The sequence below is a fragment of the Triticum dicoccoides genome, chromosome 1B (assembly GCF_002162155.2).
Source record: "Triticum dicoccoides isolate Atlit2015 ecotype Zavitan chromosome 1B, WEW_v2.0, whole genome shotgun sequence".
Taxonomy (NCBI): Eukaryota; Viridiplantae; Streptophyta; class Magnoliopsida; order Poales; family Poaceae; genus Triticum; species Triticum dicoccoides.
The window spans coordinates 544,493,615-544,506,934 of record NC_041381.1 but is presented as its reverse complement, the minus strand read 5'-3'; positions in this window follow the sequence as shown (position 1 = coordinate 544,506,934).

Sequence of the window (13,320 nt, the reverse complement as noted above, 5' to 3'; positions counted from 1 at the left end):
CTCTTCTCAAGGTCCTACAAGTAGGTACTAGATGTTCTGCGGCAACAGGATCTCCTGTGAATATAGGACGGCCCAATACACGCTCGCAGAAAGGTATCTTCAAACCGCTTGTTCCTAAGGATGGAACAGCTAGGTATGATAAAAATTTCAAGTTTGTGAACTTTGCTGCTGCTAGAGAGCCAAGAGATTTAACAGAAGCTTTAAATGATAAAAACTGGAAACATGCTATGGAGACAGAGTATGATGCACTTATGAGAAATCACACTTGGCATCTAGTTCCACCTAAACGAGGAAGAAATGTTATAGATTGTAAATGGGTGTACAAAATAAAAAGGAATTCTGATGGCACCATAGACAGATATAAACCTAGACTAGTTGCTAAAGGGTTCAAACAACTCTATGGTATTGATTATGAGGACACCTTTAGTCCTGTTGTGAAGGCAGCTACTATCAGGCTTGTTTTGTCCATTGCTGTCTCCAGGGGATGGAGCCTTCGTCAATTGGATGTACAGAATGCGTTCTTGCATGGCGTTCTCGAGGAAGAGGTCTATATGCGACAGCCACCTGGTTTTGTGGATGGCATCAAATCTCAACATGTGTGTAAATTGGACAAAGCTCTATATGGCTTGAAACAGGCACCCAGGGCTTGGTACTCTAGATTGAGTATGAAACTGCAACAACTTGGCTTTCGACCCTCAAAGGGAGATACTTCTTTATTCTTCTTCAAGAAAGGGAAGGTGATCATCTTCATGCTCATTTATGTAGATGATATAATTGTTGCTAGCTCATCACAAGAAGCCACCTCAGCTTTACTTAAGAATTTGAAAAATGAGTTTGCCCTTAAGGACCTAGGAGAGCTAAGTTACTTTCTAGGTATTGAAGTTAAAAAGGCACATGATGGTATTCTGTTAACTCAAGAGAAATATGCTAGAGACATAATCAAGCGTGTAGGCATGAAGGATTGCAAACCTGCAAGCACACCTTTGTCTACAACTGAAAAATTATCGTTGCATGAAGGGGAAAAATTGAGCCCAGAAGAAGGAACCAAATACAGAAGTATAGTTGGTGCACTTCAATATTTAACCTTAACAAGACCTGACACATAGCTTACTCTGTTAATAAGGTTTGTTAGTTCTTGCATGCTCCTACATCCTTACACTGGACAACTGTGAAGAGGATCTTGAGATACATTCAAGGAAGTGCTGGAACAGGTCTCAGAATATGCAAGTCACCTTCAACGACAGTAAGTGCTTTTTCTGATGCAGATTGGGCAGGATGTCCTGATGATAGGAGATCTACTGGTGGGTTTGTTGTGTTCTTTGGCTCTAACCTCATATCATGGAATGCAAAGAAACAAGCAACAGTTTCTCGTTCTAGCACTGAAGCAGAATATAAGTCTCTTGCAAATGCAACAGCTGAGGTAATGTGGGTAGAAACCCTACTAGATGAGTTGGGTGTCGAAAGACCACACATCTCCTGTCTCTGGTGTGATAATCTTGGAGCAAGATATCTTTCTGCTAACCCTGTGTTTCATGCAAGGACGAAACATATAGAAATTGATTTTCATTTTGTTAGAGAAAGAGTTGCAAGAAACATGCTAGAGATCAGATTCATTCCAACAGGGGATCAAGTTGCTGATGGTTTCATAAAACATCTACAAGTTCGACAACTACAAGCGTTCAAGAACAATCTCAACCTTGACACGTTCAGATTGAGGGAGGATGTTAGACGATAGACTTGTAGTCGTGTCAACTTGTGTTGATATTGTGTACGTGTGATCTGTTGTAAACATGGCCGGTGGTTAGACTAGATTGATATCTATCTCTTTATCTTGTGTGTATCTTGGAGTAGAGGTCAAGGCTAATAACCAACCGGCCGAACCTTGTAATCTTGTGCTATATAACACGTACGCGTCCCTGCCAGAGGTGCATATGCTTCCACCAATTCTTTCACACACATCCATCTTCGAACGAAGTCGAGTAGGTGGTGAGATGTCAGTCTCGTCAAGGACAATAACGCTCATCATACCATTACGTTCATCCTACATTTGCTCAAGCACCACAATTCTTGGGGTTTTCTATTGCAGGAACACAATTTGTAACATATGTTGGAAATATGCCCTAGAGGCAATAATAAAAGTGTTATTATTATATTTCTTTGTTCATGATAATAGTCTTTTATTCATGCTATAACTGTATTATCCGGAAATCGTAATACACGTGTGAATACATAGACCACAATATGTCCCTAGTGAGCCTCTAGTTGACTAGCTCGTTATGATCAACTGATAGCCATGGTTTCCTGGCTATGGACATTGGATGTCGTTGATAACGGGATCACGTCATTAGGAGAATGATGTGATGGACAAGACCCAATCCTAAGCATAGCACAAGATCGTGTAGTTCGTTTGCTAGAGCTTTTCCTGTTGGAAATATGCCCTAGAGGCAATAATAAATTAGTTATTATTATATTTCCTTGTTCACGATAATCGTTTATTACCCATGCTATAATTGTATTGATAGGAAACTCAGATACATGTGTGGGTACATAGACAACACCATGTCCCTAGTAAGCCTCTAGTTGACTAGCTCGTTGATCAATAGATGGTTACGGTTTCCTGACCATGGACATTGGATGTCATTGATAACGGGATCACATCATTAGGAGAATGATGTGATGGACAAGACCCAATCCTAAGCCTAGCACAAAGATCGTGTAGTTCGTATGCTAAAGCTTTTCTAATGTCAAGTATCATTTCCTTAGACCATGAGATTGTGCAACTCCCGGATACCGTAGGAATGCTTTGGGTGTACCAAACGTCACAACGTAACTGGGTGGCTATAAAGGTGCACTACAGGTATCTCCGAAAGTGTCTGTTGGGTTGGCACGAATCGAGACTGGGATTTGTCACTCCGTGTAAACGGAGAGGTATCTCTGGGCCCACTCGGTAGGACATCATCATAATGTGCACAATGTGACCAAGGGGTTGATCACGGGATGATGTGTTACGGAACGAGTAAAGAGACTTGCCGGTAACGAGATTGAAAAAGGTATCGGTATACCGACGATCGAATCTCGGGCAAGTACAATACCGCTAGACAAAGGGAATTGTATACGAGATCGATTGAGTCCTTGACATCGTGGTTCATCCGATGAGATCATCGTAGAACATGTGGGATCCAACATGGGTATCCAGATCCCGCTGTTGGTTATTGACCGGAGAACGTCTCGGAAATGTCTGCATGGTTCCCGAACCCGTAGGGTCTACACACTTAAGGTTCGATGACGCTAGGATTATAAAGGAAGTTTGTATGTGGTTACCGAATGTTGTTCGGAGTCCCGGATGAGATCCCGGACGTCACGAGGAGTTTCGGAATGGTCCGGAGGTAAAGATTTATATATGGGAAGTCCTGTTTTGGTCACCGGAAAAGTTTCGGGTTTTTCCGGTAACGTACCGGGACCACCGGGAGGTTCCTGGGGGTCCACCAAGTGGGGCCACCAACCCTGGAGGGCTGCATGGGCCAAGTGTGGGAGGGGACCAGCCCCAGGTGGGCTGGTGCGCCCCCCCACAGGGCCCAAGGCGCAGGAAGTGGGGAAGGGGGGCAAACCCTAGGGCAGATGGGCCCTAAGGGCCACCCCAGGCGCGCCTCCCCCTCTGGCCACCACCCAGATGAGATCTGGGGGCTGCCGCCACCCTTGGGGAGGGAACCCTAGAGGGGGCGCAGCCCCCTTCCCTCCCCCTATAAATACATGAGGCTTGGGGGCTGCCCAACACACGAGAACTTCTCCTCTTGGCGCAGCCCTACCTCTCTCCCTTCTCCTCTCCCGCGGTGCTTGGCGAAGCCCTGCTGGATCACCACGCTCCTCCACCACCACCACGCCGTTGTGCTGCTGCTGGACGGAGTCTTCCTCAACCTCTCCCTCTCTCCTTGCTGGATCAAGGCGTGGGAGACGTCACCGGGCTGTACGTGTGTTGAACGCGGAGGTGCCGTCCGTTCGGCACTAGGATCTCCGGTGATTTGGATCACGACGAGTACGACTCCTTCAACCCCGTTCTCTTGAACGCTTCCGCTTATCGATCTACAAGGGTATGTAGATGCACTCTCCTTCCCTTCGTTGCTGGTTTCTCCATAGATAGATCTTGGTGACACGTAGGAAAATTTTGAATTTCTGCTACGTTCCCCAACAGTGGCATCAAGAGCCAGGTTTATTGCGTAGATTCTTTGCACAAGTAGAACACAAAGTAGTTGTGGGCGTTGATTTTGTTCAATATGCTTACCGTTACTAGTCCAATCTTGTTTCGACGGTATTGTGGGATGAAGCGGCCCGGACCGACCTTGCACGTACTCTTACGTGAGACAAGTTCCACCGACTGACATGCACTTGGTGCATAAGGTGGCTAGCGGGTGCCAGTATCTCCCACTTTAGTCGGAACGGATTCGATGAAAAGGGTCCTTATGAAGGGTAAATAGCAATTGGCATATCACGTTGTGGTTTTGCGTAGGTAAGAAACATTCTTGCTAGAAACCCATAGCAGCCACGTAAAACATGCAAACAACAATTAGAGGATGTCTAACTTGTTTTTGCAGGGTATGCTATGTGATGTGATATGGCCAAGAAGAATGTGATGAATATATGTGATGTATGAGATTGATCATGTTCTTGTAATAGGAATCACGACTTGCATGTCGATGAGTATGACAACCGGCAGGAGCCATAGGAGTTGTCTTTATTTATTGTATGACCTGCGTGTCTTTAAACAACGCCATGTAATTACTTTACTTTATTGCTAACCGGTAGCCATAGTAGTAGAAGTAATAGTTGGCGAGACAACTTCATGAAGACACGATGATGGAGATCATGATGATGGAGATCATGGTGTCATGCCGGTGACGATGATGATCATGGAGCCCCGAAGATGGAGATCAATGCAGCTATATGATATTGGTCATATCATGTCACTACTATATAATTGCATGTGATGTTTATTATGTTTATGCATCTTGTTTACTTAGAACGACGGTAGTAAATAAGATGATCCCTTACAACAATTTCAAGAAGTGTTCTCCCCTAACTGTGCACCGTTGCTAAAGTTCGTCGTTTCGAAGCACCACGTGATGATCGGGTGTGATAGATCCTTACGTTCACATACAACGGGTGTAAGAGAGTTTTACATATGCAAAACACTTAGGGTTAACTTGACGAGCCTAGCATGTACAGACATGGCCTCGGAACACAGAGACCGAAAGGTCGAGCATGAGTTGTATAGTAGATACGATCAACATGAAGATGTTCACCGATGATGACTAGTCCGTCTCACGTGATGATCGGACACGGCCTAGTTGACTCGGATCATGTAATCACTTAGATGACCAGAGGGATGTCTATCTGAGTGGGAGTTCATAAGATGAACTTAATTATCCTGAACATAGTCAAAAAAAAAACCTTTTGCAAATTATGTCGTAAGCTCGCGCTTTAGTTCCACTGTTTAGATATGTTCCTAGAGAAAATATAGTTGAAAGTTGATAGTAGCGATTATGCGATCAGTAGAAAGCTTATGTCCTTAATGCACCGCTCAGTGTGCTGAACCCCAAACGTCATTTGTCGATGTTGCGAACATCGTACATACACGTTTTGATAACTACGTGATAGTTCAGTTAAATGGTTTAAGTAGAGGCACCAAAGACGTTTTTCGAAACGTCGCGGAACATATGAGATGTTTCGAGGGCTGAAATTGGGATTTCAGGCTCGTGCCCACGTCAAGAGGTATAAGACCTCCGACGATTTTCTTAGCCTGCAAACTAAGGGAGAAAAGCTCAATCATTGAGCTTGTGCTCAGATTGTCTGAGTACAACAATCACTTGAATCAAGTGGGAGTTAATCTTCCAGATGAGATAGTGATGTTTCTCCAAAGTCATTGCCACCAAGCTGCTAGAGCTTCGTGATGAACTATAACATATCAAGGATAGAGATGATGATCCTTGAAGTATTCGCGTTGTTTGATATCGCCAAAGTAGAAATCAAGAAGGAGCATCAATTGTTGATGGTTGGTGAAACCACTAGTTTCAAGAAGGGAAAGGGCAAGAAGGGATGCTTCATGAAACGACAAATCAGCTACTGCTCTAGTGAAGAAACCCAAGGTTGAACCCAAACCCGAGACTAAGTGCTTCTGTAATAAGGGGAACAGCCACTGGAGCAGAATTACCCTAGATACTTGGTAGATGAGAAGGCTGGCAAGGTCGATAGAAGTATATTGGATATACATTATGTTAATGTGTACTTTACTAGTACTCCTAGTAGCACCAGGGTATTGAGATACCGGTTCGGTTGCTAAGTGTTAGTAACTCGAAATAAAAGAGCTACAGAATAAACGGAGACTAGCTAAAGGTGAGCTGACGATATGTGTTGGAAGTGTTTCCAAGTTTGATGTGATCAAACATCGCACACTCCCTCTACCATCAAGATTAGTATTAAACCTGAATAATAGTCTTTTGGTGTTTGCGTTGAGCATAGACATGATTGGATTATGTCTGTTGCAATACGGTTATTCATTTAAGGAGAATAATGGTTACTCTATTTATTTGAATAATACCTTCAGTGGTCTTGCACCTAAAGGAATGGTTTATTGAATCTCGATAGTAGTGATACACATTTTCATGCCAAAAGATATAAGATAGTAATGATAGTACCACTTACTTGTGGCACTGCCATGTAAGTCATATTGGTATAAAACGCATGAAGAAGCTCCATGTTGATGGATCTTTGGACTCACTCGTTTTTGAAAAGTTTGAGACATGCGAACCATGTCTATTGGTGTATATGCATGAAGAAACTCCATGCAGATGGATCGTTTGGACTCACTTGATTTTGAATCACTTGAGATATGCAAATCATACCACATGGGCAAGATGACTGAAAAGCCTCATTTTCAGTAAGATGGAACAAGATAGCAACTTGTTGGAAGTAACACATTTTGATGTGTGCAGTCCAATGAGTGCTGAGGCATGCAGTGAATATCGTTATGTTCTTACTTCATAGATGATTCGAGTAGATGTTGAGTATATTTACTTGATGAAACACAAGTCTGAATTATTGAATGGTTCAAGTAATTTCAGAGTGAAGTTGAAGATCATTGTGACAAGAGGATAAAAATGTCTATGATATGATCATAGAAATGTGTATCTGAGTTACGAGTTTTGGCACACAGTTAAGACATTGTCGAAATTGTTTCACATTTAATACCGCCTGGAACACCATAACGTGATGGTGTGTCCGAACATCATAGTTGCACCCTATTGGATATGGTGCGTCCCATGATGTCTCTTATCAAATTACCACTATCGTTCATGGGTTAGGCATTAGAGACAACCACATTCACTTTAAATAGGGCACCACATGATTCCGTTGAGATGACACTGTGAGAACTATGGTTTAGAGAAACCTAAGCTGTCATTTCTTGAAAGTTTGGGGCTGCGACGCTTATGTGAAAAAGTTTCAGGTTGATAAGCTCGAACCCAAAGCGGATAAAATGCATCTTCATAGGACACCCAAAACAGTTGGGTATACCTCCTAATTCAGATCTGAAAGCAATAGGGATTGTTTCTTGAATCGGGTCCTTTCTCGAGGAAAGGTTTCTCTCGAAAGAATTGAGTGGCAGGATGGTGGAGACTTGATGAGGTTATTGAACCGTCACTTCAACAAGTGTGTAGCAGGGCACAGGAAGTTGTTCCTGTGGCACCTACACCAATTGAAGTAGAAGCTTATGATAGTGATCATGAAGTTTCGGATCAAGTCACTACCGTACCTCGTAGGGTGACAAGGATACGTACTACTTCAGAGTGGTACACACAGGAAGTTGTTCCTGTGGCACCTACACCAATTGAAGTAGAAGCTTATGATAGTGATCATGAAGTTTCGGATCAAGTCACTACCGTACCTCGTAGGGTGACAAGGATACGTACTACTTCAGAGTGGTACAGTAATCCTGTCTTGAAGGTCATGTTGCTAGACAACAATGAACCTACGAGCTATGGAGAAGCGATGGTGGGCCCAAATTCCAACAAATGGTTAGAAGCCATGAAATCCGAGATAGGATCCATGTATCAGAACAAAGCATGGACTTTGGTGGACTTGCCCGATGATCGGCAAGCCATTGAGATAAATGGATCTTTAAGAAGAAGACGGACGTGGATGGTAATATCACCGTCTACGAAGCTCGACTTGTGGCGAAGAGTTTTTCACAAGTTCAAGGAGTTGACTACGATGAGATTTTCTCATCCATAGCGATGCTTAAGTCCGTCGGAATCATGTTAGCATTAGCTGCATTTATGAAATCTGGCAGACGGATGTCAAAACGAGTTTCCTTACCAGTTTTCGTAAGGAAAGGTGGTATGTGATACAATCAGAAAGGTTTTGTCGATCCTAAGGATGCTAAAAGGCACGCTAACTCCAGCAATCCTTCCATGGACTGGAGTAAGCATCTCGGAGTTGGAATATGCACTTTGATAAAATGATCAAAAATTTTGGGTTTATACAAATTTTATGAGAAACTTGTATTTCCAAAGAAGTGAGTGGGAGCACTATAGAATTTCTGATGAGTATATGTTGTTGACATATTGATGATCACAAATGATGTAGAATTTCTAGAAAGCATATAGGGTTATTTGAAAAGTGTTTTTCAATAGAAAACCTGGATTAAGCTACTTGAACATTGAGCATCGAGATCTATAAGGATAGATCAAAATGCTTAATAATACTTTCAAATGAGCACGTACCTTGACATGATCTTGAAAGTGTTCAAGATGGATCAGTCAAAGAAGGAGTTCTTGCCTGAGTTGAAAGGTACAAAGTTAAGACTTAAAGCTCGACCACGGCAGAAAAGAGAGAAAGGACGAAGGTTGTCCCCTATGCTTTAGACGTAGGCTCTACAGTATGCTATGCTAAGTACCGCACCTGATGTGTGCCTTGCCACATGTCTGGCAAGAGGGTAAAAAGGTGATAAAGGAGTGGATCACCAGATAGCGGTCAAAATTGTCCTTGGAGTAATAAGGGCATGTTTCTCGATTATGGAGGTGATAAAGAGTTCGGCGTAAAGGGTTACGTCGATGCAAGCTTTAACACCTATCCGAATGACTCTGAGTAGCAAACCGGATACGTATAGTGGAGCAATCATTTGGAATAGCTCCAAGTGGAGCATGGAAGCAGCATTTACAATATGACCTAGGGATTTGCAAAGTACACACGGATCTGAATGTTGCAGACCCGTTGACTAAAACCTCTCTCACAAGCAGAACATGATCAAACCCCAGAACTCATTGAGTCTTAATCACATGATGATGTGAACTAGTTTAGTGACACTAGTAAACTCTTTGGATGTTGGTCACATGGTGATGTGACCTGTGAGTGTTAATCACATGGAGATGTGAACTAGATTATTGACTCTAGTGCAAGTGGGAGACTGTTGGAAATATGCCCTAGAGGCAATAATAAATTAGTTATTATTATATTTCCTTGTTCACGATAATCGTTTATTACCCATGCTATAGTTGTATTGATAGGAAACTCAGATACATGTGTGGGTACATAGACAACGCCATGTCCCTAGTAAGCCTCTAGTTGACTAGCTCGTTGATCAATAGATGGTTACGGTTTCCTGACCATGGACATTGGATGTCATTGATAACGGGATCACATCATTAGGAGAATGATGTGATGGACAAGACCCAATCCTAAGCCTAGCACAAAGATCGTGTAGTTCGTATGCTAAAGCTTTTCTAATGTCAAGTATCATTTCCTTAGACCATGAGATTGTGCAACTCCCGGATACCGTAGGAATGCTTTGGGTGTACCAAACGTCACAACGTAACTGGGTGGCTATAAAGGTGCACTACAGGTATCTCCGAAAGTGTCTGTTGGGTTGGCACGAATCGAGACTGGGATTTGTCACTCCGTGTAAACGGAGAGGTATCTCTGGGCCCACTCGGTAGGACATCATCATAATGTGCACAATGTGACCAAGGGGTTGATCACGGGATGATGTGTTACGGAACGAGTAAAGAGACTTGCCGGTAACGAGATTGAACAAGGTATCGATATACCGACGATCGAATCTCGGGCAAGTACAATACCGCTAGACAAAGGGAATTGTATACGGGATCGATTGAGTCCTTGACATCGTGGTTCATCCGATGAGATCATCGTAGAACATGTGGGAGCCAACATGGGTATCCAGATCCCGCTGTTCGTTATTGACCGGAGAACGTCTCGGTCATGTCTGCATGGTTCCCGAACCCGTAGGGTCTACACACTTAAGGTTCGATGACGCTAGGGTTATAAAGGAAGTTTGTATGTGGTTACCAAATGTTGTTCGGAGTCCCGGATGAGATCCCGGACATCACGAGGAGTTCCGGAATGGTCCGGAGGTAAAGATTTATATATGGGAAGTCATGTTTTGGTCACCGGAAAAGTTTCGGGTTTTTCGGGTAACGTACCGGGACCACCGGGAGATTCCCGGGGGTCCACCAAGTGGGGCCACCAACCCTGGAGGGCTGCATGGGCCAAGTGTGGGAGGGGACCAGCCCCAGGTGGGCTGGTGCGCCCCCCCCCCCACAGGGCCCAAGGCGCAGGAAGTGGGGAAGGGGGGCAAACCCTAGGCGCGCCTCCCCCTCTGGCCGCCACCTAGATGAGATCTGGGGGCTGCCGCCACCCTTGGGGAGGGAACCCTAGAGGGGGCGCAGCCCCCTCCCCTCCCCCTATAAATACATGAGGCTTGGGGGCTACCCAACACACGAGAACTTCTCCTCTTGGCGCAGCCCTACCTCTCTCCCTTCTCCTCTCCCGCGGTGCTTGGCGAAGCCCTGCTGGATCACCACGCTCCTCCACCACCACCACGCCGTTGTGCTGCTACTGGACGGAGTCTTCCTCAACCTCTCCCTCTCTCCTTGCTGGATCAAGGCGTGGGAGACGTCACCGGGCTGTACGTGTGTTGAACGCGGAGGTGCCGTCCGTTCGGCACTAGGATCTCCGGTGATTTGGATCACGACGAGTACGACTCCTTCAACCCCGTTCTCTTGAACGCTTCCGCTTAGCGATCTACAAGGGTATGTAGATGCACTCTCCTTCCCTTCGTTGCTGGTTTCTCCATAGATAGATCTTGGTGACACGTAGGAAATTTTTGAATTTCTGCTACGTTCCCCAACATTTCCAATGTCAAGTATCTCTTCCTTAGACCATGAGATCGTGTAACTCCCGGATACCGTAAGAGTGCTTTGGGTGTACCAAACGTCACAACGTAACTGGGTGATTATAAAGGTGCACTACAGGTATCTCCGAAAGTGTCTGTTGGGTTGACACGGATCGAGACTGGGATTTGTCACTCCGTATGATGGAGAGGTATCTCCGGGCCCACTCGGTAATGCATCATCATAATGAGCTCAAAGTGACTAAGTGGTTAGTCACGGGATCATGCATTACGGTACGAGTAAAGTGACTTGCCGGTAACGAGACTGAACAAGGTATTGGGATACCGACGATCGAGTCTCGGGCAAGTAACGTACCGATTGACAAAGGGAATTGTATACGGGGTTTGATCGAATCCTCGACATCGTGGTTCATCCGATGACATCATCGAGGAGCATGTGGGAGCCAACATGGGTATCCAGATCCCGCTGTTGGTTATTGACCGGAGAGTCGTCTCGGTCATGTCTACATGTCTCCCGAACCCGTAGGGCCTACACACTTAAGGTTCGGTGACGCTAGGGTTATTAGGAAGACTTGTATGTGATTATCGAAAGTTGTTCGGAGTCCCGGATGAGATCCCGGACGTCACGAGGAGTTCCGGAATGGTCCGGAGGTGAAGTTTTATATATGGGAAGTTGTCATGCGGACACCGAAAAGTTTCGGGGGCATATCGGTATTGTACCGGGGCCACCGGAGGGGTTCCGGGGGTCCACCGGGAGGGGCCACCCCTCTCGGAGGGCCACATGGGCCGCAAGGGGCAGGGAGCCAGCCCCTGGAGGGCTGGGCGTGCCCCCCACCTTGGGCCCATGTGCCTAGGGTAGGGGGGAAACCCTAAAGGGGGCGCCCCCCCTTGCTTGGGGGGCAAGTCCCCCCTCCCTGGCCGCCGCCCCCCCTCTAGATCCCATCTAGAGGGGTCGCCCCCCCTTGCCCCTTCCCCTATAAATAGAGGGGTGAGGGGAGGGCTGCTGGACACAACTCAAGGCGCAGCCCCTCCCCTCCCCAACACCTCTCCTCCTCCGTACGTGCTTGGCGAAGCCCTGTCGGAGTACTGCTGCACCAACAACACCACGCCGTCGTGCTGCCGTTGGAGCGATCTTCCTCAACCTCTCCTTCCTCCTTGCCGGATCAAGACGGAGGAGACATGGTCCGTCCCGTATGTGTGTTGAATGCGGAGGTGCTGTCCGTTCAGCACTTGGTCATCGGTGATCCGAATCACGGCGAGTACGACTCCATCATCACCATCCCCTTGAACGCTTCCGCACTCGATCTATAAGTGGTATGTAGATGCAAACTCACTCCCTTGACTCGTTGCTTAGATGAACTCATAAATGGATCTTGGTGAAACCGTAGGAAAATTTTTAATTTTCTGCAACGTTCCCCAACAACATATATATAGTAAGCACTCTCTTTAATTTACAAACAGTACATGAATAACTTGACATTGAATACAATTCTTACATGGAGTGCCTTCTCGACATTGCTCTTATTCAATGTGTGCATGAGTGGTACAAATACTCCGTCGTACGGGCCCGCATTGCACTTCTCAACAAGTGTCTCAATGCTTTCAACAATGGGACCATCTGAATCATGGTGTTAGTAGGCAATCATGTGATCCTTACCCTTATTGATTCCAGCAATAGTTATGGTTCATGGATGGAAAATTTTCCCATCAAGCTGCTCTGCTCTGCTTTCCGTTCCTTCTGTCTAAGTTACTTTTGCTAATGGACAGTCAATGTAGTCCAACTTTGAAGTCCGCAATGGTGGGCTCAAGGTCTCACATTCAAGGCACGAATGTGGATGCTTCATTTAGGTGCTTATGACGTAGTGTTAGGCATAGTTTGCCTCAAATGCCATAGCCCCATGACATGTGACTGGGATGAAAATCTATGTAGTTTAGGTGTGGTGCATGGGAAACGTTTATGCAGAGTATGCGTTCCCATTTCTCGTCGAGTTGTTGGACCACGCCTTGGCAGGGAATGATATTTGGGACATGGTGATTGTCGATCAACAATCTCTCATGGTTGTGTCTACTCCAGGCACCACATCTACAGATTTGGTAGCATTGCTCGAAGAAAACCAGTA